Source organism: Eleutherodactylus coqui, chromosome 7, assembly GCF_035609145.1.
Source record: "Eleutherodactylus coqui strain aEleCoq1 chromosome 7, aEleCoq1.hap1, whole genome shotgun sequence".
NCBI classification, from domain to species: Eukaryota; Metazoa; Chordata; class Amphibia; order Anura; family Eleutherodactylidae; genus Eleutherodactylus; species Eleutherodactylus coqui.
This window is the reverse complement of record NC_089843.1, coordinates 226,832,899-226,860,042: the sequence shown is the minus strand read 5'-3', so window position 1 is coordinate 226,860,042 and position 27,144 is coordinate 226,832,899. Positions and strand designations below refer to the sequence as shown.

The window sequence follows — 27,144 nt, the reverse complement described above, 5'->3', positions numbered from 1 at the left end:
AAGGCCTTCGCCAGAGGCTTACTAATCGCTCTTGGCTCACAAGCCAAGAAAAAACAACAGAGGGAGATTGATGAAAAACTCCAACAAATTTCTAAACTGGAACAATCCGCCAAGTCCTCCCTTAAGAAAAATAACCTGGACGAACTCATTGCCCTGAGAAAAGACCTCAAACTATCCCTAGATTCTAAGTTTAACAAGAAACATCTCCACTTTAAACACACAATCTATGCACAGGGCAACAAGGGTAGTAAATTTATGTCCTCCATGATTAAGAAGGCCCGCTCTAGAAACTCTATTAAATCTATTATCACCTCCTCGGGATCCAAAGTCACCTCGACACTTGAGATTGCAAAAGCATTCCAGGCCTTTTATTCTCAGCTTTACAATCTGGAGTGTTCTAATACCCCTGAGGCCCCAGCTTCCTCTAGAGACAGGATTAAAGCCTTTCTTAATAAGCTGAAGCTCCCAAAAATTGGGGATGCAGAGGCAGAAGAACTATTAATCCCTATCACTGTGCGTGAGACAGAAGATCTGCTGTCCTCCTGCCCTCCTGGGAAGAGCCCTGGCCCCGACGGCTTCCCTCTTACCTACTACAAAGCATTTAAACAAACTCTTATTCCCCGGCTCACAGAGTTTTTTAATTCCCTTCTTCAGGGCAACCCCCTACCGAAGCAGGCTCAGGAGGCCCACATTACCCTGGTTTTAAAGGAGGGCAAGGACCCGGAGGGGTGTGGTAGTTACAGGCCAATTTCATTGATCAATCAGGACATTAAACTCTGGGCAAAGCTTTTAGCCAAAAGACTAGAGCCTCTCCTCCCAATCCTTATAAATGTAGAACAAACCGGCTTCATAAAAGGGAGGGAGGGTAAAGACAATTGTTTAAAACTTTTACACGCTTCAAGGTTTGCCCAGACCCATAGTATCCCCCTGGCTTTAGTAAGTACGGATGCGGAAAAAGCATTTGACAGGGTGGATTGGGGGTACATGGAATTGGTCCTGTTGCACTACGGCATCCCTCCGGGGTTCGTCGCAGCAATATTTTTCCTCTACGCTATGCCCTATGCCAGACTGAAAATTAATGATTCCCTGTCTCCTCCCTTTAACATCAAAAACGGCACCCGCCAGGGTTGCCCCCTCTCTCCCTCCCTCTTCATCCTAACATTAGAACCCTTCCTTCAAAAAATTAGAGAAGATCCGGAGATCCAGGGACTGAAAATCAATAGAGCAGAGATGTCGCTGGCTGCCTTTGCCGACGACATCGTGTTTCTGATCACCAACCCGATTTCGGGCCTTCCCTCCCTGGTCAGGCTCCTAGAGGAATTCGGCTCCTTATCAAATTTCAAAACAAATTTTTCGAAGTCCATTGTCCTTAACATTTCTATTCCCTTACCCCAAAGCAGAGTCATTAGAACCTCAACTCCCTTTGCTTGGTCTGAAACCCGGATTGACTTTTTAGGTGTAAAAATTACCAAAAGGACTGAGGACTTGTTCTCTGCCAACTTTGATCCGCTCCTGATAAAAGTTAAAAACCTGCTGGGTGCCTACGACCAGCCCTTGATCTCCTGGCTGGGCAGGAAAAATGTTTTAAAATCCTATGTGTTGCCAGTGATCCTTTACCAGATCCGCCTTCTCCCAATTCATCTCCCCAATGGATTTTTTAAGGCCATCCGTACAATCTTTTCAGACTACGTCTGGAAAAGAAAAAGACCCAGATTAGCAAACTGCCTCCTGGTTAAGAGGATTGACGAGGGCGGTATTGGTTTGCCATGCGTCCAGGACTTTTACTTAGCCTCTCAGCTCCAATACTGGATGGAGTTAGCTCTCCCTAGTGGAGATGGCATAATTTTTTCCCTAGCTGAGAGGACCTACGGCCCGACTCTCAGAGAGGACCTGTGGTATCCGGACAAGGGAGGTTTGAGGAGGGCAAGGGGGGACCCCTTACTTAGAGGCCCATTCGAGGCCTGGAACAGCATGAGAGAGGGCTTGGCTCCTTCTCCATCCCCCTGTGCCCCTATGAGCTCTCTATATAGAATTATGGATCTCCCACTTGACCCGTGTTCTGCCGACGTCTGGAGTCTTTTCAAAGATAGGCAAATCAGTGATATCCAGGTTTTGGCACATAGGCCTCCTAGCGAAATTGTCCGGGAGCTTCTCCCTTGCTGGACTCCCCACCCATTACAGTCCCTTCACATAACCAAAGTACTTGGGGATTTCATCTCAAAATTCAAGTCTACTAGACCAAGATCTGATTTTGAATCAGCCTTACTGGGAGTTAGGGGGTCTAACAGGAAAATAGCTTTTCTACGTAAGCATTTTATCTCACCCCCCTCATCTTCAAAACCGGCTTTCCTGACCTCTTGGGAGAGAGAGCTCCACATCTCCCTCTCCCAGAGTGACACTAAATTGATTTTGCGGACGGCCTTTGGCCTCTCCCTTTGTGTCACCTCCCAGGAGAGCCACTATAAGCTCCTGGCGAGGTGGTACAGGACCCCGCAATGGATGTTTGACCACGCACTGGCCCCGCATGGAAGGTGCTGGAGATGTGACGGAGATACCGGCTCCTACCTACACCTGTGGTGGAGCTGTCCGCTGGTTTCCCCTTTTTGGAATGACGTTGAGGTAATCTTGAAGATGCTATCCCCATCTTTGAAACTTTCCCCGGAATTGGTTCTCCTGTGGAAGCCCTCCTCTGCCTTCCACCCACTTAAACACCAACTTCTGGCCTTCCTCATTGACGCAGCCAAGGCTCTTATCCCACTACATTGGCGCCAACAAACCTCTCCCTCGCTGCTGCAGTGGAGGGACAGGGTTGACCTTATTGCTAGCTTGGAGGAACTGGTCAGTTGGTCAAATGGAACCCACCATAAATACCATAAAATTTGGTCCCCCTGGCGAGTGCTGAGAGACAAATTCTAATCCTTCAGACTGGGGTGTCCTGGTTCGGTTGGGTGTGGTGGGCCGGGCGGGGGCGTGGAGGTCGGCTCCTACTCTGACCCCTGTGAGCCACTGCGACCAAGCAGGGCCTCCTAGACTTCGTGCAAAACTACCAACAACCACGGTGACCACCTCGCTCCCTACCCAAGTCCTTCATCCCTACCCCCGCTCCCTCCACCCCATCTCCCCCACCCCCCACTGCCCTGTCTTTGTTGGCGGTCCGTCACCCTGTTACGGACCAGCGGTTATGCTCCCCAGGGGGGGCCTTGGCTGGCTTTCACCCGGATGTGGCAGCTTGGCCCTCATTAACACCCCCCCCGGGGTGAGCACTTCGGTTCATAATGTTTCATATGTTTGTAATAAGCTTGACAACCTGCTAATCTTTTGACTTCACCTGTCTGTCTTTATAAATACATGAAAATTCCAATAAAAATGGATTTGAAAAAAAAAAAAAAAAAATCTGCTAAACAGACATAGAAGGGTTGTTTCTGCAATAAGCAAAGATGTTCTCAAGCTGCTTCTATACCCTTGGTTTTGCACAGTAGAACACGGCACTGAAGATGCAGAGACTCAGTGGAAAATCAAAGATGTGCTCAATAAAGACATTTGACAGCTTGCTTTAGCAAATACGCCTGAACAGGGACTTGAACCCTGGACCCTCAGATTAAAAGTCTGATGCTCTACCGCCTGAGCTATCCAGGCTCTGAAAAATGTTCTTCTTAGCTCCTCTAAGTGTCTTAACATAAAATATGGAGGTAAAGAAACAAAGCTTTGGTGGAAAATCAACAATGTACCCAAAATTTGCTAAACAGACATAGAAGGGTTGTTTCTGCAAAAAACAAAGATTTTCTCAAGCTGCTTCTATACCCTCAGTTTTGCACAGTAGAACACGACAATAAAGAAGCAAAGACTCAGTGGAAAATCAAAGATTTGCTCAATAAAGACATTTGACAGCTTGCTTTAGCAAGCACGCCTGAACAGGGACTTGAACCCTGGACCCTCAGATTAAAAGTCTGATGGTCTACCGACTGAGCTATCCAGGCTCTGAAAAATGCTCTTCTTAGCTCCTCTAAGCGTCTTAACATAAAATATGGAGGTAAAGAAACAAAGCTTTGGTGGAAAATCAAAAATGTGCTCAAAATTTGCTAAACAGACATAGAAGGGTTGTTTCTGCAATAAGCAAAAATGTTCTCAAGCTGCTTCTATACCCTTGGTTTTGCACAGTAGAACACGGCACTGAAGATGCAGAGACTCAGTGGAAAATCAAAGATGTGCTCAATAAAGACATTTGACAGCTTGCTTTAGCAAGTACGCCTGAACAGGGACTTGAACCCTGGACCCTCAGATTAAAAGTCTGATGCTCTACCGACTGAGCTATCCAGGCTCTGAAAAATGCTCTTCTTAGCTCCTCTAAGCGTCTTAACATAAAATATGGAGGTAAAGAAACAAAGCTTTGGTGGAAAATCAACAATGTACCCAAAATTTGCTAAACAGACATAGAAGGGTTGTTTCTGCAAAAAACAAAGATTTTCTCAAGCTGCTTCTATACCCTCAGTTTTGCACAGTAGAACACGACAATACAGAAGCAAAGACTCAGTGGAAAATCAAAGATGTGCTCAATAAAGACATTTGACAGCTTGCTTTAGCAAGTACGCCTGAACAGGGACCCTGGACCCTCAGATTAAAAATCTGATGCTCTACCGACTGAGCTATCCAGGCTCTGAAAAATGCTCTTCTTAGCTCCTCTAAGCGTCTTAACATAAAATATGGAGGTAAAGAAACAAAGCTTTGGTGGAAAATCAAAAATGTGCTCAAAATCTGCTAAACAGACATAGAAGGGTTGTTTCTGCAAAAAACAAAGATATTCTCAAGCTGCTTCTATACCCTCAGTTTTGCACAGTAGAACACGACAATACAGAAGCAAAGACTCAGTGGAAAATCAAAGATGTGCTCAATAAAGACATTTGACAGCTTGCTTTAGCAAGTACGCCTGAACAGGGACCCTGGACCCTCAGATTAAAAGTCTGATGCTCTACCGACTGAGCTATCCAGGCTCTGAAAAATGCTCTTCTTAGCTCCTCTAAGCGTCTTAACATAAAATATGGAGGTAAAGAAACAAAGCTTTGGTGGAAAATCAAAAATGTGCTCAAAATCTGCTAAACAGACATAGAAGGGTTGTTTCTGCAAAAAACAAAGATGTTCTCAAGCTGCTTCTATACCCTTGGTTTTGCACAGTAGAACACGACAATACAGAAGCAAAGACTCAGTGGAAAATCAAAGATGTGCTCAATAAAGACATTTGACAGCTTGCTTTAGCAAATACGCCTGAACAGGGACTTGAACCCTGGACCCTCAGATTAAAAGTCTGATGCTCTACCGACTGAGCTATCCAGGCTCTGAAAAATGCTCTTTTTTGCTCCTCTAAGCATCTCAACATAAAATATGGAGGTAAAGAAACAAAGCTTTGGTGGAAAATAAAAAATGGGCCCAAAATCTGTTAAACAGACATAGAAGGGTTGTTTCCACAAAAACCAAAGATGTTCTCAAGCTGCTTCTATACCCTTGGTTTTGTACAGTAGAACATGGCACTGAAGATGCAAAGACTCAGTGGAAAATCAAAGATGTGCTCAATAAAGACATTTGACAGCTTGCTTTAGCAAGCACGCCTGAACAGGGACTTGAACTCTGGACCCTCAGATTAAAAGTCTGATGCTCTACCGACTGAGCTATCCAGACTCTGAAAAATGCTCTTCTTAGCTCCTCTAAGCGTCTAAACATAAAATATGGAGGTAAAGAAACAAAGCTTTGGTGGAAAATCAAAAATGTGCTTAAAATCTGCTAAACAGACATAGAAGGGTTGTTTCTGCAATAAGCAAAGATGTTCTCAAGCTGCTTCTATACCCTTGGTTTTGCACAGTAGAACACGGCACTGAAGATGCAGAGACTCAGTGGAAAATCAAAGATGTGCTCAATAAAGACATTTGACAGCTTGCTTTAGCAAATGCTCTACCGACTGAGCTATCCAGGCTCTGAAAAATGCTCTTCTTAGCTCCTCTAAGCGTCTTAACATAAAATATGGAGGTAAAGAAACAAAGCTTTGGTGGAAAATCAAAAATGTGCTCAAAATCTGCTAAAGAGACATAGAAGGGTTGTTTCTGCAAAAAACAAAGATGTTCTCAAGCTGCTTCTATACCCTTGGTTTTGCACAGTAGAACACGACAATACAGAAGCAAAGACTCAGTGGAAAATCAAAGATGTGCTCAATAAAGACATTTGACAGCTTGCTTTAGCAAATACGCCTGAACAGGGACTTGAACCCTGGACCCTCAGATTAAAAGTCTGATGCTCTACCGACTGAGCTATCCAGGCTCTGAAAAATGCTCTTCTTAGCTCCTCTAAGCGTCTTAACATAAAATATGGCGGTAAAGAAACAAAGCTTTGGTGGAAAATCAACAATGTACCCAAAATTTGCTAAACAGACATAGAAGGGTTGTTTCTGCAAAAAACAAAGATTTTCTCAAGCTGCTTCTACACCCTCAGTTTTGCACAGTAGAACACGACAATAAAGAAGCAAAGACTCAGTGGAAAATCAAAGATGTGCTCAATAAAGACATTTGACAGCTTGCTTTAGCAAGTACACCTGAACAGGGACTTGAACCCTGGACCCTCAGATTAAAAGTCTGATGCTCTACTGACTGAGCTATCCAGGCTCTGAAAAATGCTCTTCTTAGCTCCTCTAAGCGTCTTAAGATAAAATATGGCGGTAAAGAAACAAAGCTTTGGTGGAAAATCAAAAATGTGCTCAAAATCTGCTAAACAGACATAGAAGGGTTGTTTCTGCAATAACCAAAGATGTTCTCAAGCTGCTACTATACCGTCAGTTTTGCACAGTAGAACACGACAATAAAGAAGCAAAGACTCAGTGGAAAATCAAAGATGTGCTCAATAAAGACATTTGACAGCTTGCTTTAGCAAGTACGCCTGAACAGGGACCCTGGACCCTCAGATTAAAAGTCTGATGCTCTACCGACTGAGCTATCCAGGCTCTGAAAAATGCTCTTCTTAGCTCCTCTAAGCGTCTTAACATAAAATATGGAGGTAAAGAAACAAAGCTTTGGTGGAAAATCAAAAATGTGCTCAAAATCTGCTAAAGAGACATAGAAGGGTTGTTTCTGCAAAAAACAAAGATGTTCTCAAGCTGCTTCTATACCCTTGGTTTTGCACAGTAGAACACGACAATACAGAAGCAAAGACTCAGTGGAAAATCAAAGATGTGCTCAATAAACATATTTGACAGCTTGCTTTAGCAAATACGCCTGAACAGGGACTTGAACCCTGGACCCTCAGATTAAAAGTCTGATGCTCTACCGACTGAGCTATCCAGGCTCTGAAAAATGCTCTTTTTTGCTCCTCTAAGCATCTCAACATAAAATATGGAGGTAAAGAAACAAAGCTTTGGTGGAAAATAAAAAATGGGCCCAAAATCTGTTAAACAGACATAGAAGGGTTGTTTCCACAAAAACCAAAGATGTTCTCAAGCTGCTTCTATACCCTTGGTTTTGTACAGTAGAACATGGCACTGAAGATGCAAAGACTCAGTGGAAAATCAAAGATGTGCTCAATAAAGACATTTGACAGCTTGCTTTAGCAAGCACGCCTGAACAGGGACTTGAACTCTGGACCCTCAGATTAAAAGTCTGATGCTCTACCGACTGAGCTATCCAGACTCTGAAAAATGCTCTTCTTAGCTCCTCTAAGCGTCTAAACATAAAATATGGAGGTAAAGAAACAAAGCTTTGGTGGAAAATCAAAAATGTGCTTAAAATCTGCTAAACAGACATAGAAGGGTTGTTTCTGCAATAAGCAAAGATGTTCTCAAGCTGCTTCTATACCCTTGGTTTTGCACAGTAGAACACGGCACTGAAGATGCAGAGACTCAGTGGAAAATCAAAGATGTGCTCAATAAAGACATTTGACAGCTTGCTTTAGCAAATGCTCTACCGACTGAGCTATCCAGGCTCTGAAAAATGCTCTTCTTAGCTCCTCTAAGCGTCTTAACATAAAATATGGAGGTAAAGAAACAAAGCTTTGGTGGAAAATCAAAAATGTGCTCAAAATCTGCTAAAGAGACATAGAAGGGTTGTTTCTGCAAAAAACAAAGATGTTCTCAAGCTGCTTCTATACCCTTGGTTTTGCACAGTAGAACACGACAATACAGAAGCAAAGACTCAGTGGAAAATCAAAGATGTGCTCAATAAAGACATTTGACAGCTTGCTTTAGCAAATACGCCTGAACAGGGACTTGAACCCTGGACCCCCAGATTAAAAGTCTGATGCTCTACCGACTGAGCTATCCAGGCTCTGAAAAATGCTCTTCTTAGCTCCTCTAAGCGTCTTAACATAAAATATGGAGGTAAAGAAACAAAGCTTTGGTGGAAAATCAAAAATGTGCTCAAAATCTGCTAAAGAGACATAGAAGGGTTGTTTCTGCAAAAAACAAAGATGTTCTCAAGCTGCTTCTATACCCTTGGTTTTGCACAGTAGAACACGACAATACAGAAGCAAAGACTCAGTGGAAAATCAAAGATGTGCTCAATAAACATATTTGACAGCTTGCTTTAGCAAATACGCCTGAACAGGGACTTGAACCCTGGACCCTCAGATTAAAAGTCTGATGCTCTACCGACTGAGCTATCCAGGCTCTGAAAAATGCTCTTTTTTGCTCCTCTAAGCATCTCAACATAAAATATGGAGGTAAAGAAACAAAGCTTTGGTGGAAAATAAAAAATGGGCCCAAAATCTGTTAAACAGACATAGAAGGGTTGTTTCCACAAAAACCAAAGATGTTCTCAAGCTGCTTCTATACCCTTGGTTTTGTACAGTAGAACATGGCACTGAAGATGCAAAGACTCAGTGGAAAATCAAAGATGTGCTCAATAAAGACATTTGACAGCTTGCTTTAGCAAGCACGCCTGAACAGGGACCCTGGACCCTCAGATTAAAAGTCTGATGCTCTACCGACTGAGCTATCCAGACTCTGAAAAATGCTCTTCTTAGCTCCTCTAAGCGTCTAAACATAAAATATGGAGGTAAAGAAACAAAGCTTTGGTGGAAAATCAAAAATGTGCTTAAAATCTGCTAAACAGACATAGAAGGGTTGTTTCTGCAATAAGCAAAGATGTTCTCAAGCTGCTTCTATACCCTTGGTTTTGCACAGTAGAACACGGCACTGAAGATGCAGAGACTCAGTGGAAAATCAAAGATGTGCTCAATAAAGACATTTGACAGCTTGCTTTAGCAAATACGCCTGAACAGGGACTTGAACCCTGGACCCTCAGATTAAAAGTCTGATGCTCTACTGACTGAGCTATCCAGGCTCTGAAAAATGCTCTTCTTAGCTCCTCTAAGCGTCTTAACATAAAATATGGCGGTAAAGAAACAAAGCTTTGGTGGAAAATCAACAATGTACCCAAAATTTGCTAAACAGACATAGAAGGGTTGTTTCTGCAAAAAACAAAGATTTTCTCAAGCTGCTTCTACACCCTCAGTTTTGCACAGTAGAACACGACAATAAAGAAGCAAAGACTCAGTGGAAAATCAAAGATGTGCTCAATAAACATATTTGACAGCTTGCTTTAGCAAATACGCCTGAACAGGGACTTGAACCCTGGACCCTCAGATTAAAAGTCTGATGCTCTACCGACTGAGCTATCCAGGCTCTGAAAAATGCTCTTTTTTGCTCCTCTAAGCATCTCAACATAAAATATGGAGGTAAAGAAACAAAGCTTTGGTGGAAAATAAAAAATGGGCCCAAAATCTGTTAAACAGACATAGAAGGGTTGTTTCCACAAAAACCAAAGATGTTCTCAAGCTGCTTCTATACCCTTGGTTTTGTACAGTAGAACATGGCACTGAAGATGCAAAGACTCAGTGGAAAATCAAAGATGTGCTCAATAAAGACATTTGACAGCTTGCTTTAGCAAGTACACCTGAACAGGGACTTGAACCCTGGACCCTCAGATTAAAAGTCTGATGCTCTACTGACTGAGCTATCCAGGCTCTGAAAAATGCTCTTCTTAGCTCCTCTAAGCGTCTTAACATAAAATATGGAGGTAAAGAAACAAAGCTTTGGTGGAAAATCAAAAATGTGCTCAAAATCTGCTAAAGAGACATAGAAGGGTTGTTTCTGCAAAAAACAAAGATGTTCTCAAGCTGCTACTATACCGTCAGTTTTGCACAGTAGAACACGACAATAAAGAAGCAAAGACTCAGTGGAAAATCAAAGATGTGCTCAATAAAGACATTTGACAGCTTGCTTTAGCAAGTACGCCTGAACAGGGACCCTGGACCCTCAGATTAAAAGTCTGATGCTCTACCGACTGAGCTATCCAGGCTCTGAAAAATGCTCTTCTTAGCTCCTCTAAGCGTCTTAACATAAAATATGGAGGTAAAGAAACAAAGCTTTGGTGGAAAATCAAAAATGTGCTCAAAATCTGCTAAAGAGACATAGAAGGGTTGTTTCTGCAAAAAACAAAGATGTTCTCAAGCTGCTTCTATACCCTTGGTTTTGCACAGTAGAACACGACAATACAGAAGCAAAGACTCAGTGGAAAATCAAAGATTTGCTCAATAAAGACATTTGACAGCTTGCTTTAGCAAGTACGCCTGAACAGGGACTTGAACCCTGGACCCTCAGATTAAAAGTCTGATGCTCTACCGACTGAGCTATCCAGGCTCTGAAAAATGCTCTTCTTAGCTCCTCTAAGCGTCTTAACATAAAATATGGAGGTAAAGAAACAAAGCTTTGGTGGAAAATCAACAATGTGCCCAAAATTTGCTAAACAGACATAGAAGGGTTGTTTCTGCAAAAAACAAAGATTTTCTCAAGCTGCTTCTATACCCTCAGTTTTGCACAGTAGAACACGACAATAAAGAAGCAAAGACTCAGTGGAAAATCAAAGATGTGCTCAATTAAGACATTTGACAGCTTGCTTTAGCAAGTACGCCTGAACAGGGACTTGAACCTCGATGCTCTACCGACTGAACTATCCAGGCTCTGAAAAATGCTCTTCTTAGCTCCTCTAAGCGTCTTAACATAAAATATGGAGGTAAAGAAACAAAGCTTTGGGGGAAAATCAAAAATGTGCTCAAAATCTGCTAAACAGACATAGAAGGGTTGTTTCTGCAAAAAACAAAGATGTTCTCAAGCTGCTTCTATACCCTTGGTTTTGCACAGTAGAACACGGCACTGAAGATGCAGAAACTCAGTGGAAAATCAAAGATGTGCTCAATAAAGACATTTGACAGCTTGCTTTAGCAAATGCTCTACCGACTGAGCTATCCAGGCTCTGAAAAATGCTCTTCTTAGCTCCTCTAAGCGTCTTAACATAAAATATGGAGGTAAAGAAACAAAGCTTTGGTGGAAAATCAACAATGTACCCAAAATTTGCTAAACAGACATAGAAGGGTTGTTTCTGCAAAAAACAAAGATTTTCTCAAGCTGCTTCTACACCCTCAGTTTTGCACAGTAGAACACGACAATAAAGAAGCAAAGACTCAGTGGAAAATCAAAGATGTGCTCAATAAAGACATTTGACAGCTTGCTTTAGCAAGTACACCTGAACAGGGACTTGAACCCTGGACCCTCAGATTAAAAGTCTGATGCTCTACCGACTGAGCTATCCAGGCTCTGAAAAATGCTCTTCTTAGCTCCTCTAAGCGTCTTAACATAAAATATTGAGGTAAAGAAACAAAGCTTTGCTGGAAAATCAACAATGTGCTCAAAATTTGCTAAACAGACATAGAAGGGTTGTTTCTGCAATAAGCAAAGATGTTCTCAAGCTGCTTCTATACCGTCGGTTTTGCACAGTAGAACACGACAATAAAGAAGCAAAGACTCAGTGGAAAATCAAAGATGTGCTCAATAAAGACATTTGACAGCTTGCTCTAGCAAGCACGCCTGAACAGGGACTTGTACCCTGGACCCTCAGATTAAAAGTCTGATGCTCTACCGACTGAGCTATCCAGGCTCTGAAAAATGCTCTTCTTGGCTCCTCTAAGCGTCTTAACATAAAATATGGAGGTAAAGAAACAAAGCTTTGGTGGAAAATCAAAAATGTGCTCAAAATCTGCTAAACAGACATAGAAGGGTTGTTTCTGCAATAACCAAAGATGTTCTCAAGCTGCTACTATACCGTCGGTTTTGCACAGTAGAACACGACAATAAAGAAGCAAAGACTCAGTGGAAAATCAAAGATGTGCTCAATAAAGACATTTGACAGCTTGCTCTAGCAAGCACGCCTGAACAGGGACTTGTACCCTGGACCCTCAGATTAAAAGTCTGATGCTCTACCGACTGAGCTATCCAGGCTCTGAAAAATGCTCTTTTTAGCTCCTCTAAGTGTCTTAAGATAAAATATGGCGGTAAAGAAACAAAGCTTTGGTGGAAAATCAAAAATGTGCTCAAAATCTGCTAAACAGACATAGAAGGGTTGTTTCTGCAATAACCAAAGATGTTCTCAAGCTGCTACTATACCGTCAGTTTTGCACAGTAGAACACGACAATAAAGAAGCAAAGACTCAGTGGAAAATCAAAGATGTGCTCAATAAAGACATTTGACAGCTTGCTTTAGCAAGTACGCCTGAACAGGGACCCTGGACCCTCAGATTAAAAGTCTGATGCTCTACCGACTGAGCTATCCAGGCTCTGAAAAATGCTCTTCTTAGCTCCTCTAAGCGTCTTAACATAAAATATGGAGGTAAAGAAACAAAGCTTTGGTGGAAAATCAAAAATGTGCTCAAAATCTGCTAAAGAGACATAGAAGGGTTGTTTCTGCAAAAAACAAAGATGTTCTCAAGCTGCTTCTATACCCTTGGTTTTGCACAGTAGAACACGACAATACAGAAGCAAAGACTCAGTGGAAAATCAAAGATGTGCTCAATAAACATATTTGACAGCTTGCTTTAGCAAATACGCCTGAACAGGGACTTGAACCCTGGACCCTCAGATTAAAAGTCTGATGCTCTACCGACTGAGCTATCCAGGCTCTGAAAAATGCTCTTTTTTGCTCCTCTAAGCATCTCAACATAAAATATGGAGGTAAAGAAACAAAGCTTTGGTGGAAAATAAAAAATGGGCTTAAAATCTGCTAAACAGACATAGAAGGGTTGTTTCTGCAATAAGCAAAGATGTTCTCAAGCTGCTTCTATACCGTCGGTTTTGCACAGTAGAACACGACAATAAAGAAGCAAAGACTCAGTGGAAAATCAAAGATGTGCTCAATAAAGACATTTGACAGCTTGCTCTAGCAAGCACGCCTGAACAGGGACTTGTACCCTGGACCCTCAGATTAAAAGTCTGATGCTCTACCGACTGAGCTATCCAGGCTCTGAAAAATGCTCTTCTTGGCTCCTCTAAGCGTCTTAACATAAAATATGGAGGTAAAGAAACAAAGCTTTGGTGGAAAATCAAAAATGTGCTCAAAATCTGCTAAACAGACATAGAAGGGTTGTTTCTGCAATAACCAAAGATGTTCTCAAGCTGCTACTATACCGTCGGTTTTGCACAGTAGAACACGACAATAAAGAAGCAAAGACTCAGTGGAAAATCAAAGATGTGCTCAATAAAGACATTTGACAGCTTGCTCTAGCAAGCACGCCCGAACAGGGACTTGTACCCTGGACCCTCAGATTAAAAGTCTGATGCTCTACCGACTGAGCTATCCAGGCTCTGAAAAATGCTCTTTTTAGCTCCTCTAAGTGTCTTAAGATAAAATATGGCGGTAAAGAAACAAAGCTTTGGTAGAAAATCAAAAATGTGCTCAAAATCTGCTAAACAGACATAGAAGGGTTGTTTCTGCAATAACCAAAGATGTTCTCAAGCTGCTACTATACCGTCAGTTTTGCACAGTAGAACACGACAATAAAGAAGCAAAGACTCAGTGGAAAATCAAAGATGTGCTCAATAAAGACATTTGACAGCTTGCTTTAGCAAGTACGCCTGAACAGGGACCCTGGACCCTCAGATTAAAAGTCTGATGCTCTACCGACTGAGCTATCCAGGCTCTGAAAAATGCTCTTCTTAGCTCCTCTAAGCGTCTTAACATAAAATATGGAGGTAAAGAAACAAAGCTTTGGTGGAAAATCAAAAATGTGCTCAAAATCTGCTAAAGAGACATAGAAGGGTTGTTTCTGCAAAAAACAAAGATGTTCTCAAGCTGCTTCTATACCCTTGGTTTTGCACAGTAGAACACGACAATACAGAAGCAAAGACTCAGTGGAAAATCAAAGATGTGCTCAATAAAGACATTTGACAGCTTGCTTTAGCAAATACGCCTGAACAGGGACTTGAACCCTGGACCCTCAGATTAAAAGTCTGATGCTCTACCGACTGAGCTATCCAGGCTCTGAAAAATGCTCTTCTTAGCTCCTCTAAGCGTCTTAACATAAAATATGGAGGTAAAGAAACAAAGCTTTGGTGGAAAATCAACAATGTACCCAAAATTTGCTAAACAGACATAGAAGGGTTGTTTCTGCAAAAAACAAAGATTTTCTCAAGCTGCTTCTACACCCTCAGTTTTGCACAGTAGAACACGACAATAAAGAAGCAAAGACTCAGTGGAAAATCAAAGATGTGCTCAATAAAGACATTTGACAGCTTGCTTTAGCAAGTACACCTGAACAGGGACTTGAACCCTGGACCCTCAGATTAAAAGTCTGATGCTCTACCGACTGAGCTATCCAGGCTCTGAAAAATGCTCTTCTTAGCTCCTCTAAGCGTCTTAACATAAAATATTGAGGTAAAGAAACAAAGCTTTGGTGGAAAATCAACAATGTGCTCAAAATTTGCTAAACAGACATAGAAGGGTTGTTTCTGCAATAAGCAAAGATGTTCTCAAGCTGCTTCTATACCGTTGGTTTTGCACAGTAGAACACGACAATAAAGAAGCAAAGCCTCAGTGGAAAATCAAAGATGTGCTCAATAAAGACATTTGACAGCTTGCTCTAGCAAGCACGCCTGAACAGGGACTTGTACCCTGGACCGTCAGATTAAAAGTCTGATGCTCTACCGACTGAGCTATCCAGGCTCTGAAAAATGCTCTTCTTGGCTCCTCTAAGCGTCTTAACATAAAATATGGAGGTAAAGAAACAAAGCTTTGGTGGAAAATCAAAAATGTGCTCAAAATCTGCTAAACAGACATAGAAGGGTTGTTTCTGCAATAACGAAAAATGTTCTCAAGCTGCTACTATACCGTCGGTTTTGCACAGTAGAACACGACAATAAAGAAGCAAAGACTCAGTGGAAAATCAAAGATGTGCTCAATAAAGACATTTGACAGCTTGCTCTAGCAAGCACGCCTGAACAGGGACTTGTACCCTGGACCCTCAGATTAAAAGTCTGATGCTCTACCGACTGAGCTATCCAGGCTCTGAAAAATGCTCTTCTTAGCTCCTCTAAGTGTCTTAAGATAAAATATGGCGGTAAAGAAACAAAGCTTTGGTGGAAAATCAAAAATGTGCTCAAAATCTGCTAAACAGACATAGAAGGGTTGTTTCTGCAATAACCAAAGATGTTCTCAAGCTGCTACTATACCGTCAGTTTTGCACAGTAGAACACGACAATACAGAAGCAAAGACTCAGTGGAAAATCAAAGATGTGCTCAATAAAGACATTTGACAGCTTGCTTTAGCAAGTACGCCTGAACAGGGACCCTGGACCCTCAGATTAAAATTCTGATGCTCTACCGACTGAGCTATCCAGGCTCTGAAAAATGCTCTTCTTAGCTCCTCTAAGTGTCTTAACATAAAATATGGAGGTAAAGAAACAAAGCTTTGGTGGAAAATCAAAAATGTGCTCAAAATCTGCTAAAGAGACATAGAAGGGTTGTTTCTGCAAAAAACAAAGATGTTCTCAAGCTGCTTCTATACCCTTGGTTTTGCACAGTAGAACACGACAATACAGAAGCAAAGACTCAGTGGAAAATCAAAGATGTGCTCAATAAAGACATTTGACAGCTTGCTTTAGCGAATACGCCTGAACAGGGACTTGAACCCTGGACCCTCAGATTAAAAGTCTGATGCTCTACCGACTGAGCTATCCAGGCTCTGAAAAATGCTCTTCTTAGCTCCTCTAAGCGTCTTAACATAAAATATGGAGGTAAAGAAACAAAGCATTGGTGGAAAATCAACAATGTACCCAAAATTTGCTAAACAGACATAGAAGGGTTGTTTCTGAAAAAAACAAAGATTTTCTCAAGCTGCTTCTATACCCTCAGTTTTGCACAGTAGAACACGACAATAAAGAAGCAAAGACTCAGTGGAAAATCAAAGATGTGCTCAATAAAGACATTTGACAGCTTGCTTTAGCAAGTACGCCTGAACAGGGACTTGAACCATGGACCCTCAGATTAAAAGTCTGATGCTCTACCGACTGAGCTATCCAGGCTCTGAAAAATGCTTTTCTTAGCTCCTCTAAGCGTCTTAACATAAAATATGGAGGTAAAGAAACAAAGCTTTGGTGGAAAATCAAAAATGTGCTCAAAATCTGCTAAAGAGACATAGAAGGGTTGTTTCTGCAATAAGCAAAGATGTTCTCAAGCTGCTTCTATACCCTTGGTTTTGCACAGTAGAACACGGCACTGAAGATGCAGAGACTCAGTGGAAAATCAAAGATGTGCTCAATAAAGACATTTGACAGCTTGCTTTAGCAAATATGCCTGAACAGGGACTTGAACCCTGGACCCTCAGATTAAAAGTCTGACGCTCTACCGACTGAGCTATCCAGGCTCTGAAAAATGCTCTTCTTAGCTCCTCTAAGCGTCTTAACATAAAATATGGAGGTAAAGAAACAAAGCTTTGGTGGAAAATCAAAAATGTGCTCAAAATCTGCTAAACAGACATAGAAGGGTTGTTTCTGCAATAAGCAAAGATGTTCTCAAGCTGCTTCTATACCCTTGGTTTTGCACAGTAGAACACGACAATAAAGATGCAGAGACTTAGTGGAAAATCAAAGATGTGCTCAATAAAGACATTTGACAGCTTGCTTTAGCAAGTACGCCTGAACAGGGACTTGAACCCTGGACCCTCAGATTAAAAGTCTGATGCTCTACCGACTGAGCTATCCAGGCTCTGAAAAATGCTTTTCTTAGCTCCTCTAAGCGTCTTAACATAAAATATGGAGGTAAAGAAACAAAGCTTTGGTGGAAAATCAAAAATGTGCTCAAAATCTGCTAAACAGACATAGAAGGGTTGTTTCTGCAATAAGCAAAGATGTTCTCAAGCTGCTTCTATACCCTTGGTTTTGCACAGTAAAACACGGCACTGAAGATGCAGAGACTCAGTGGAAAATCAAAGATGTGCTCAATAAAGACATTTGACAGCTTGCTTTAGCAAATGCTCTACCGACTGAGCTATCCAGGCTCTGAAAAATGCTCTTCTTAGCTCCTCTAAGCGTCTTAACATAAAATATGGAGGTAAAGAAACAAAGCTTTGGTGGAAAATCAAAAATGTGCTCAAAATCTGCTAAACAGACATAGAAGGGTTGTTTCTGCAATAACCAAAGATGTTCTCAAGCTGCTACTATACCGTCGGTTTTGCACAGTAGAACACGACAATAAAGATGCAGAGACTTAGTGGAAAATCAAAGATGTACTCAATAAAGACATTTGACAGCTTGCTTTAGCAAGTACGCCTGAACAGGGACTTGAACCCTGGACCCTCAGATTAAAAGTCTGATGCTCTACCGACTGAGCTATCCAGGCTCTGAAAAATGCTCTTCTTAGCTCCTCTAAGCGTCTTAACATAAAATATTGATGTAAAGAAACAAAGCTTTGTTGGAAAATCAACAATGTGCTCAAAATTTGCTAAACAGACATAGAAGGGTTGTTTCTGCAATAAGCAAAGATGTTCTCAAGCTGCTTCTATACCGTCGGTTTTGCACAGTAGAACACGACAATAAAGAAGCAAAGACTCAGTGGAAAATCAAAGATGTGCTCAATAAAGACATTTGACAGCTTGCTCTAGCAAGCACGCCTGAACAGGGACTTGTACCCTGGACCCTCAGATTAAAAGTCTGATGCTCTACCGACTGAGCTATCCAGGCTCTGAAAAATGCTCTTCTTGGCTCCTCTAAGCGTCTTAACATAAAATATGGAGGTAAAGAAACAAAGCTTTGGTGGAAAATCAAAAATGTGCTCAAAATCTGCTAAACAGACATAGAAGGGTTGTTTCTGCAATAACCAAAGATGTTCTCAAGCTGCTACTATACCGTCGGTTTTGCACAGTAGAACACGACAATAAAGAAGCAAAGACTCAGTGGAAAATCAAAGATGTGCTCAATAAAGACATTTGACAGCTTGCTCTAGCAAGCACGCCTGAACAGGGACTTGTACCCTGGACCCTCAGATTAAAAGTCTGATGCTCTACCGACTGAGCTATCCAGGCTCTGAAAAATGCTCTTTTTAGCTCCTCTAAGTGTCTTAAGATAAAATATGGCGGTAAAGAAACAAAGCTTTGGTGGAAAATCAAAAATGTGCTCAAAATCTGCTAAACAGACATAGAAGGGTTGTTTCTGCAATAACCAAAGATGTTCTCAAGCTGCTACTATACCGTCAGTTTTGCACAGTAGAACACGACAATACAGAAGCAAAGACTCAGTGGAAAATCAAAGATGTGCTCAATAAACATATTTGACAGCTTGCTTTAGCAAATACGCCTGAACAGGGACTTGAACCCTGGACCCTCAGATTAAAAGTCTGATGCTCTACCGACTGAGCTATCCAGGCTCTGAAAAATGCTCTTTTTTGCTCCTCTAAGCATCTCAACATAAAATATGGAGGTAAAGAAACAAAGCTTTGGTGGAAAATAAAAAATGGGCCCAAAATCTGTTAAACAGACATAGAAGGGTTGTTTCCACAAAAACCAAAGATGTTCTCAAGCTGCTTCTATACCCTTGGTTTTGTACAGTAGAACATGGCACTGAAGATGCAAAGACTCAGTGGAAAATCAAAGATGTGCTCAATAAAGACATTTGACAGCTTGCTTTAGCAAGCACGCCTGAACAGGGACTTGAACTCTGGACCCTCAGATTAAAAGTCTGATGCTCTACCGACTGAGCTATCCAGACTCTGAAAAATGCTCTTCTTAGCTCCTCTAAGCGTCTAAACATAAAATATGGAGGTAAAGAAACAAAGCTTTGGTGGAAAATCAAAAATGTGCTTAAAATCTGCTAAACAGACATAGAAGGGTTGTTTCTGCAATAAGCAAAGATGTTCTCAAGCTGCTTCTATACCCTTGGTTTTGCACAGTAGAACACGGCACTGAAGATGCAGAGACTCAGTGGAAAATCAAAGATGTGCTCAATAAAGACATTTGACAGCTTGCTTTAGCAAATGCTCTACCGACTGAGCTATCCAGGCTCTGAAAAATGCTCTTCTTAGCTCCTCTAAGCGTCTTAACATAAAATATGGAGGTAAAGAAACAAAGCTTTGGTGGAAAATCAAAAATGTGCTCAAAATCTGCTAAAGAGACATAGAAGGGTTGTTTCTGCAAAAAACAAAGATGTTCTCAAGCTGCTTCTATACCCTTGGTTTTGCACAGTAGAACACGACAATACAGAAGCAAAGACTCAGTGGAAAATCAAAGATGTGCTCAATAAAGACATTTGACAGCTTGCTTTAGCAAATACGCCTGAACAGGGACTTGAACCCTGGACCCTCAGATTAAAAGTCTGATGCTCTACCGACTGAGCTATCCAGGCTCTGAAAAATGCTCTTCTTAGCTCCTCTAAGCGTCTTAACATAAAATATGGCGGTAAAGAAACAAAGCTTTGGTGGAAAATCAACAATGTACCCAAAATTTGCTAAACAGACATAGAAGGGTTGTTTCTGCAAAAAACAAAGATTTTCTCAAGCTGCTTCTACACCCTCAGTTTTGCACAGTAGAACACGACAATAAAGAAGCAAAGACTCAGTGGAAAATCAAAGATGTGCTCAATAAAGACATTTGACAGCTTGCTTTAGCAAGTACACCTGAACAGGGACTTGAACCCTGGACCCTCAGATTAAAAGTCTGATGCTCTACTGACTGAGCTATCCAGGCTCTGAAAAATGCTCTTCTTAGCTCCTCTAAGCGTCTTAAGATAAAATATGGCGGTAAAGAAACAAAGCTTTGGTGGAAAATCAAAAATGTGCTCAAAATCTGCTAAACAGACATAGAAGGGTTGTTTCTGCAATAACCAAAGATGTTCTCAAGCTGCTACTATACCGTCAGTTTTGCACAGTAGAACACGACAATAAAGAAGCAAAGACTCAGTGGAAAATCAAAGATGTGCTCAATAAAGACATTTGACAGCTTGCTTTAGCAAGTACGCCTGAACAGGGACCCTGGACCCTCAGATTAAAAGTCTGATGCTCTACCGACTGAGCTATCCAGGCTCTGAAAAATGCTCTTCTTAGCTCCTCTAAGCGTCTTAACATAAAATATGGAGGTAAAGAAACAAAGCTTTGGTGGAAAATCAAAAATGTGCTCAAAATCTGCTAAAGAGACATAGAAGGGTTGTTTCTGCAAAAAACAAAGATGTTCTCAAGCTGCTTCTATACCCTTGGTTTTGCACAGTAGAACACGACAATACAGAAGCAAAGACTCAGTGGAAAATCAAAGATGTGCTCAATAAACATATTTGACAGCTTGCTTTAGCAAATACGCCTGAACAGGGACTTGAACCCTGGACCCTCAGATTAAAAGTCTGATGCTCTACCGACTGAGCTATCCAGGCTCTGAAAAATGCTCTTTTTTGCTCCTCTAAGCATCTCAACATAAAATATGGAGGTAAAGAAACAAAGCTTTGGTGGAAAATAAAAAATGGGCCCAAAATCTGTTAAACAGACATAGAAGGGTTGTTTCCACAAAAACCAAAGATGTTCTCAAGCTGCTTCTATACCCTTGGTTTTGTACAGTAGAACATGGCACTGAAGATGCAAAGACTCAGTGGAAAATCAAAGATGTGCTCAATAAAGACATTTGACAGCTTGCTTTAGCAAGCACGCCTGAACAGGGACCCTGGACCCTCAGATTAAAAGTCTGATGCTCTACCGACTGAGCTATCCAGACTCTGAAAAATGCTCTTCTTAGCTCCTCTAAGCGTCTAAACATAAAATATGGAGGTAAAGAAACAAAGCTTTGGTGGAAAATCAAAAATGTGCTTAAAATCTGCTAAACAGACATAGAAGGGTTGTTTCTGCAATAAGCAAAGATGTTCTCAAGCTGCTTCTATACCCTTGGTTTTGCACAGTAGAACACGGCACTGAAGATGCAGAGACTCAGTGGAAAATCAAAGATGTGCTCAATAAAGACATTTGACAGCTTGCTTTAGCAAATACGCCTGAACAGGGACTTGAACCCTGGACCCTCAGATTAAAAGTCTGATGCTCTACTGACTGAGCTATCCAGGCTCTGAAAAATGCTCTTCTTAGCTCCTCTAAGCGTCTTAACATAAAATATGGCGGTAAAGAAACAAAGCTTTGGTGGAAAATCAACAATGTACCCAAAATTTGCTAAACAGACATAGAAGGGTTGTTTCTGCAAAAAACAAAGATTTTCTCAAGCTGCTTCTACACCCTCAGTTTTGCACAGTAGAACACGACAATAAAGAAGCAAAGACTCAGTGGAAAATCAAAGATGTGCTCAATAAAGACATTTGACAGCTTGCTTTAGCAAGTACACCTGAACAGGGACTTGAACCCTGGACCCTCAGATTAAAAGTCTGATGCTCTACTGACTGAGCTATCCAGGCTCTGAAAAATGCTCTTCTTAGCTCCTCTAAGCGTCTTAACATAAAATATGGAGGTAAAGAAACAAAGCTTTGGTGGAAAATCAAAAATGTGCTCAAAATCTGCTAAAGAGACATAGAAGGGTTGTTTCTGCAAAAAACAAAGATGTTCTCAAGCTGCTACTATACCGTCAGTTTTGCACAGTAGAACACGACAATAAAGAAGCAAAGACTCAGTGGAAAATCAAAGATGTGCTCAATAAAGACATTTGACAGCTTGCTTTAGCAAGTACGCCTGAACAGGGACCCTGGACCCTCAGATTAAAAGTCTGATGCTCTACCGACTGAGCTATCCAGGCTCTGAAAAATGCTCTTCTTAGCTCCTCTAAGCGTCTTAACATAAAATATGGAGGTAAAGAAACAAAGCTTTGGTGGAAAATCAAAAATGTGCTCAAAATCTGCTAAAGAGACATAGAAGGGTTGTTTCTGCAAAAAACAAAGATGTTCTCAAGCTGCTTCTATACCCTTGGTTTTGCACAGTAGAACACGACAATACAGAAGCAAAGACTCAGTGGAAAATCAAAGATTTGCTCAATAAAGACATTTGACAGCTTGCTTTAGCAAGTACGCCTGAACAGGGACTTGAACCCTGGACCCTCAGATTAAAAGTCTGATGCTCTACCGACTGAGCTATCCAGGCTCTGAAAAATGCTCTTCTTAGCTCCTCTAAGCGTCTTAACATAAAATATGGAGGTAAAGAAACAAAGCTTTGGGGGAAAATCAAAAATGTGCTCAAAATCTGCTAAACAGACATAGAAGGGTTGTTTCTGCAAAAAACAAAGATGTTCTCAAGCTGCTTCTATACCCTTGGTTTTGCACAGTAGAACACGGCACTGAAGATGCAGAAACTCAGTGGAAAATCAAAGATGTGCTCAATAAAGACATTTGACAGCTTGCTTTAGCAAATGCTCTACCGACTGAGCTATCCAGGCTCTGAAAAATGCTCTTCTTAGCTCCTCTAAGCGTCTTAACATAAAATATGGAGGTAAAGAAACAAAGCTTTGGTGGAAAATCAACAATGTACCCAAAATTTGCTAAACAGACATAGAAGGGTTGTTTCTGCAAAAAACAAAGATTTTCTCAAGCTGCTTCTACACCCTCAGTTTTGCACAGTAGAACACGACAATAAAGAAGCAAAGACTCAGTGGAAAATCAAAGATGTGCTCAATAAAGACATTTGACAGCTTGCTTTAGCAAGTACACCTGAACAGGGACTTGAACCCTGGACCCTCAGATTAAAAGTCTGATGCTCTACCGACTGAGCTATCCAGGCTCTGAAAAATGCTCTTCTTAGCTCCTCTAAGCGTCTTAACATAAAATATTGAGGTAAAGAAACAAAGCTTTGCTGGAAAATCAACAATGTGCTCAAAATTTGCTAAACAGACATAGAAGGGTTGTTTCTGCAATAAGCAAAGATGTTCTCAAGCTGCTTCTATACCGTCGGTTTTGCACAGTAGAACACGACAATAAAGAAGCAAAGACTCAGTGGAAAATCAAAGATGTGCTCAATAAAGACATTTGACAGCTTGCTCTAGCAAGCACGCCTGAACAGGGACTTGTACCCTGGACCCTCAGATTAAAAGTCTGATGCTCTACCGACTGAGCTATCCAGGCTCTGAAAAATGCTCTTCTTGGCTCCTCTAAGCGTCTTAACATAAAATATGGAGGTAAAGAAACAAAGCTTTGGTGGAAAATCAAAAATGTGCTCAAAATCTGCTAAACAGACATAGAAGGGTTGTTTCTGCAATAACCAAAGATGTTCTCAAGCTGCTACTATACCGTCGGTTTTGCACAGTAGAACACGACAATAAAGAAGCAAAGACTCAGTGGAAAATCAAAGATGTGCTCAATAAAGACATTTGACAGCTTGCTCTAGCAAGCACGCCTGAACAGGGACTTGTACCCTGGACCCTCAGATTAAAAGTCTGATGCTCTACCGACTGAGCTATCCAGGCTCTGAAAAATGCTCTTTTTAGCTCCTCTAAGTGTCTTAAGATAAAATATGGCGGTAAAGAAACAAAGCTTTGGTGGAAAATCAAAAATGTGCTCAAAATCTGCTAAACAGACATAGAAGGGTTGTTTCTGCAATAACCAAAGATGTTCTCAAGCTGCTACTATACCGTCAGTTTTGCACAGTAGAACACGACAATAAAGAAGCAAAGACTCAGTGGAAAATCAAAGATGTGCTCAATAAAGACATTTGACAGCTTGCTTTAGCAAGTACGCCTGAACAGGGACCCTGGACCCTCAGATTAAAAGTCTGATGCTCTACCGACTGAGCTATCCAGGCTCTGAAAAATGCTCTTCTTAGCTCCTCTAAGCGTCTTAACATAAAATATGGAGGTAAAGAAACAAAGCTTTGGTGGAAAATCAAAAATGTGCTCAAAATCTGCTAAAGAGACATAGAAGGGTTGTTTCTGCAAAAAACAAAGATGTTCTCAAGCTGCTTCTATACCCTTGGTTTTGCACAGTAGAACACGACAATACAGAAGCAAAGACTCAGTGGAAAATCAAAGATGTGCTCAATAAACATATTTGACAGCTTGCTTTAGCAAATACGCCTGAACAGGGACTTGAACCCTGGACCCTCAGATTAAAAGTCTGATGCTCTACCGACTGAGCTATCCAGGCTCTGAAAAATGCTCTTTTGTGCTCCTCTAAGCATCTCAACATAAAATATGGAGGTAAAGAAACAAAGCTTTGGTGGAAAATAAAAAATGGGCTTAAAATCTGCTAAACAGACATAGAAGGGTTGTTTCTGCAATAAGCAAAGATGTTCTCAAGCTGCTTCTATACCGTCGGTTTTGCACAGTAGAACACGACAATAAAGAAGCAAAGACTCAGTGGAAAATCAAAGATGTGCTCAATAAAGACATTTGACAGCTTGCTCTAGCAAGCACGCCTGAACAGGGACTTGTACCCTGGACCCTCAGATTAAAAGTCTGATGCTCTACCGACTGAGCTATCCAGGCTCTGAAAAATGCTCTTCTTGGCTCCTCTAAGCGTCTTAACATAAAATATGGAGGTAAAGAAACAAAGCTTTGGTGGAAAATCAAAAATGTGCTCAAAATCTGCTAAACAGACATAGAAGGGTTGTTTCTGCAATAACCAAAGATGTTCTCAAGCTGCTACTATACCGTCGGTTTTGCACAGTAGAACACGACAATAAAGAAGCAAAGACTCAGTGGAAAATCAAAGATGTGCTCAATAAAGACATTTGACAGCTTGCTCTAGCAAGCACGCCCGAACAGGGACTTGTACCCTGGACCCTCAGATTAAAAGTCTGATGCTCTACCGACTGAGCTATCCAGGCTCTGAAAAATGCTCTTTTTAGCTCCTCTAAGTGTCTTAAGATAAAATATGGCGGTAAAGAAACAAAGCTTTGGTGGAAAATCAAAAATGTGCTCAAAATCTGCTAAACAGACATAGAAGGGTTGTTTCTGCAATAACCAAAGATGTTCTCAAGCTGCTACTATACCGTCAGTTTTGCACAGTAGAACACGACAATAAAGAAGCAAAGACTCAGTGGAAAATCAAAGATGTGCTCAATAAAGACATTTGACAGCTTGCTTTAGCAAGTACGCCTGAACAGGGACCCTGGACCCTCAGATTAAAAGTCTGATGCTCTACCGACTGAGCTATCCAGGCTCTGAAAAATGCTCTTCTTAGCTCCTCTAAGCGTCTTAACATAAAATATGGAGGTAAAGAAACAAAGCTTTGGTGGAAAATCAAAAATGTGCTCAAAATCTGCTAAAGAGACATAGAAGGGTTGTTTCTGCAAAAAACAAAGATGTTCTCAAGCTGCTTCTATACCCTTGGTTTTGCACAGTAGAACACGACAATACAGAAGCAAAGACTCAGTGGAAAATCAAAGATGTGCTCAATAAAGACATTTGACAGCTTGCTTTAGCAAATACGCCTGAACAGGGACTTGAACCCTGGACCCTCAGATTAAAAGTCTGATGCTCTACCGACTGAGCTATCCAGGCTCTGAAAAATGCTCTTCTTAGCTCCTCTAAGCGTCTTAACATAAAATATGGAGGTAAAGAAACAAAGCTTTGGTGGAAAATCAACAATGTACCCAAAATTTGCTAAACAGACATAGAAGGGTTGTTTCTGCAAAAAACAAAGATTTTCTCAAGCTGCTTCTACACCCTCAGTTTTGCACAGTAGAACACGACAATAAAGAAGCAAAGACTCAGTGGAAAATCAAAGATGTGCTCAATAAAGACATTTGACAGCTTGCTTTAGCAAGTACACCTGAACAGGGACTTGAACCCTGGACCCTCAGATTAAAAGTCTGATGCTCTACCGACTGAGCTATCCAGGCTCTGAAAAATGCTCTTCTTAGCTCCTCTAAGCGTCTTAACATAAAATATTGAGGTAAAGAAACAAAGCTTTGGTGGAAAATCAACAATGTGCTCAAAATTTGCTAAACAGACATAGAAGGGTTGTTTCTGCAATAAGCAAAGATGTTCTCAAGCTGCTTCTATACCGTTGGTTTTGCACAGTAGAACACGACAATAAAGAAGCAAAGCCTCAGTGGAAAATCAAAGATGTGCTCAATAAAGACATTTGACAGCTTGCTCTAGCAAGCACGCCTGAACAGGGACTTGTACCCTGGACCGTCAGATTAAAAGTCTGATGCTCTACCGACTGAGCTATCCAGGCTCTGAAAAATGCTCTTCTTGGCTCCTCTAAGCGTCTTAACATAAAATATGGAGGTAAAGAAACAAAGCTTTGGTGGAAAATCAAAAATGTGCTCAAAATCTGCTAAACAGACATAGAAGGGTTGTTTCTGCAATAACGAAAAATGTTCTCAAGCTGCTACTATACCGTCGGTTTTGCACAGTAGAACACGACAATAAAGAAGCAAAGACTCAGTGGAAAATCAAAGATGTGCTCAATAAAGACATTTGACAGCTTGCTCTAGCAAGCACGCCTGAACAGGGACTTGTACCCTGGACCCTCAGATTAAAAGTCTGATGCTCTACCGACTGAGCTATCCAGGCTCTGAAAAATGCTCTTTTTAGCTCCTCTAAGTGTCTTAAGATAAAATATGGCGGTAAAGAAACAAAGCTTTGGTGGAAAATCAAAAATGTGCTCAAAATCTGCTAAACAGACATAGAAGGGTTGTTTCTGCAATAACCAAAGATGTTCTCAAGCTGCTACTATACCGTCAGTTTTGCACAGTAGAACACGACAATACAGAAGCAAAGACTCAGTGGAAAATCAAAGATGTGCTCAATAAAGACATTTGACAGCTTGCTTTAGCAAGTACGCCTGAACAGGGACCCTGGACCCTCAGATTAAAATTCTGATGCTCTACCGACTGAGCTATCCAGGCTCTGAAAAATGCTCTTCTTAGCTCCTCTAAGTGTCTT

The 27,144-nt window shown here is 41.2% G+C and overlaps 1 non-coding gene across 1 annotated transcript; it reads right to left on the bottom strand.

Annotated features, from left to right (window-relative positions):
- Window positions 1-16,646: 16,646 nt before the first annotated feature.
- Window positions 16,647-16,719, bottom strand: TRNAK-UUU (transfer RNA lysine (anticodon UUU)). Its single transcript has one exon. It is a non-coding gene; the product is annotated as a tRNA-Lys (tRNA).
- Between the last annotated feature and the right edge of the window lie 10,425 nt (window positions 16,720-27,144).